This window comes from Orycteropus afer, unplaced genomic scaffold (genome assembly GCF_000298275.1).
Source record: "Orycteropus afer afer isolate SDZICR_OR568_19922 unplaced genomic scaffold, OryAfe1.0 scaffold00643, whole genome shotgun sequence".
Classification (NCBI taxonomy): Eukaryota; Metazoa; Chordata; class Mammalia; order Tubulidentata; family Orycteropodidae; genus Orycteropus; species Orycteropus afer.
In genome coordinates this window covers 95,139-98,078 of record NW_006922230.1, presented here as the reverse complement: position 1 = coordinate 98,078, position 2,940 = coordinate 95,139, and positions in this window count along the sequence as shown.

Here is a 2,940-nt window from a genome sequence, read left to right as displayed (position 1 = left end):
CATGTGTATTATCATCACTCTGTGCAGAGAGCTGTAGTGAACAGTTACTGCTTGCCATTTAATTTTAAAACTACCTTCTGGCCTCTAAGATATGTCTAAATCTTTCTGCCATGAGGAACAGGGCACATTATCACCTCCTCACACCCTTCATCACAGTTAGGAGCTTGAGGCTATGTGGATGTCTATTCTCAGTTGGTGTCCTAAAAACCCAGTCTGCTTTTCTTGTTTGTGTTTTTTTGTACTTATTTATCTATGAGATCCCTGTTGTACAAGATGAGGTTTGTGAGAGATCCAAGCCTGGGACTCCAATTAGAAAGGGTTGAATGAAACTAAAAGCAGAATAACTGCAATCTGTCTATCATTAACATCTTAGGCTCCAAATATTTTCAAGGTTGAATACATGAGATGCCTTAGTGGAAAAATAAAATGAAAATCTGTTTAATTGTTGAAAATACATTCATTAATACATTTAACCTCTCCAAAAATCCTCAGTAGAGGAGCTCTGGAGGTGTAGTGGTTATGGCATTCAGCTGCTACCAAGAAATCAATGGTTTGAAACCATCAGCTGTTCCATGGAAGAAAGATGAGATGGTCTGCTGCCACAAGATTTACAGCCTTGGAAACTCAATAGGGATCACAATAATTGGGAATCAACTCTAAGGCAATGGATTTAGTTTTGGTTTGGTAACACCCTAAGTGGAAATTGGCATCAGTGAGGCCAAATACAGCAGCTACTTTTTTCATTTTTTAACTTTTCATTGTACTTGGGTGAAAGCTTACAGAGAAAAATCAGTTTTCTAATTCAATAATTTGTACACATTTTGTTTTGTGACATTGGTTGCCATCCTTTCAAGGTAACAGCACTCTTCCCACTTCCTCCTTGGGTTCCCCATTTCCATTCATTTTATTTCTGCCCCCTTTCTGCTTTCTGCTGCCCTTTTGGTCTCTTACGGTTGATTTTTCTGGGGAGAACATTCTTCCTCGATGTTATTATTCACTTTATAGGCACATCTACTGTTTGGCTGAAAGTTGATCCCAGGGATGGGTTCAGTTCCAGGCTTGAAGGATGTCTAAGGGCCACAGTCTCAGGGTTTCACCAGTCTCTAACAGAACAATGTCTGGTCTATTTTACGATTTTTATTTTTATTTATTTATTTTATTTATTCTCTCTCTCTCTGTCCAGGACCTTTTATTGTGATCCCAATTAGAGTGCTTGGTAGTGGTAACTGGGTACCATCTAGTTCTTCTAGTCTCAGGATAGCAGAGGCTGTGGTTTGAATGACTCATCAGCCCTTTGCAATAATAATTTTCTTGAGTCTTTGATTTTCGTAACTTATTTCTTTGTACAGGTGGAAAACAATTGTGGTGGTAAAGTATGCATGTCAGCTTGGCTGGGCCTGGCTGAGTGGCTGGGCAGCTGAATGTAGTATCCCCTATGATGAGAGTGGCAATCAATTTCATTCTGGAATTTACTCTGAGCTTCTGAGTAGCTGCTTTGGTTATGTGGTCTGCTTCCCACATATAAGAAATGGAATGTTTTGGGAATGGTCTCTAGCTGATGGCATGCTTAAACCCTGCATGTAGCCAGGTCTTTGTTCAGCAACGTGTCATGCTCTCCTGATCCTGGGACTTTCAATGAACTTGAATTAGTGGCCTGCCATGTGATTTGGTAACATCAGGACTGTGCCTTTTCACTTGTCAACCTTGGGCTTGTCACCATCAGCAGAAAGCAGCTGAGTGAAGAAAAGCTTCCAGCTTCATTGGTCTGGGAGCAGAAGGCAGAGCGGAAGCCGAAGGTTGAGGGGCTTTTACCCAGCCTCCAGAGCCTGGCACTTTGAACTTGGACTTAAAGCCTCCAAATTGTAAGGATAAACTCCTGTTTGTTAAAGCCACTCCATTTGTGGTATATTCCTGTCAGAGCAGCACTACATAACCAAAACAACAATAGTTGCAACCTAGATGGCTGCTTGTAAGATTTTAAGACACAAGTCAATATTCACTAAACTAGGATATAGGACATTGCCTTTGTGGACTATGTTCTGCCAGTTGACCTAGATGTCTCCTGAGATGGTGGTCCTAAGTTCCAAATCCCAGGGACTCATTTCTCCAAGGTGCTTGTTTATGATTAAGAAGTTTTCAAAACTTTGCACTCTATATGCTCTACAATATCCTTGAATATATTTGCAGCCCATACAAATACATAAGTAGAAATATTCTCTACCAAATTTATATGTACTCATGAATGTATTCCCATTCGCCTTCCCACATCTGTTGAGTTTATGTTGTTGTTGTTGTTGTTACGTGCAGTCGAGTCATTTCTGACTCAGCGACCCCATGCACAACAGAAATAAACACTGCCCGATCCTGCACCAGCTCCATGATCCCTGCTATACCTGAGTCCCTCATCGCAGTCACCGTGTCAATCCATCTCGTTGAAGGCCTCCCCCTTTTTTGTCGACCCTCCAACCTACAAAGCATGACATCCTTCTCCAAGGAATGGTCCCTTCTGACAACATGACCAAAATAGGTGAGACGAAGTCTGGCCATTCTTCCTTCCAAAGAGCATTTTGGGTGGACTTCCTCCAGGACAGAACTGTTAGGTCTTTTAGCAGTACATGCTACTTTCAGCATTCTTTGCCAGCACCACAACTCAAAAGCATCAACTCCTCAGTCTTCTTTATTCATTGTCCAGCTCTCACATGCATAAGAGGCAATTGGAAATATCATGGCTTCTGTCAGGCACACTTTAGTCCTCAAGGAGACATCCTTGCTCCTCAGTACTTGAAAGAGTTCTTTCGTGGTTGACCTTCCCAGTGCTACACGACATCTAATGTCCTGACTGCTGCTTCTATTGGCTTGATTGTAGAACCAAGCAACGTGAATTCTTTGACAACCTCAATCTTCTCTCCATTTATTGTGATGCTGTTCATTGGTCCAGTT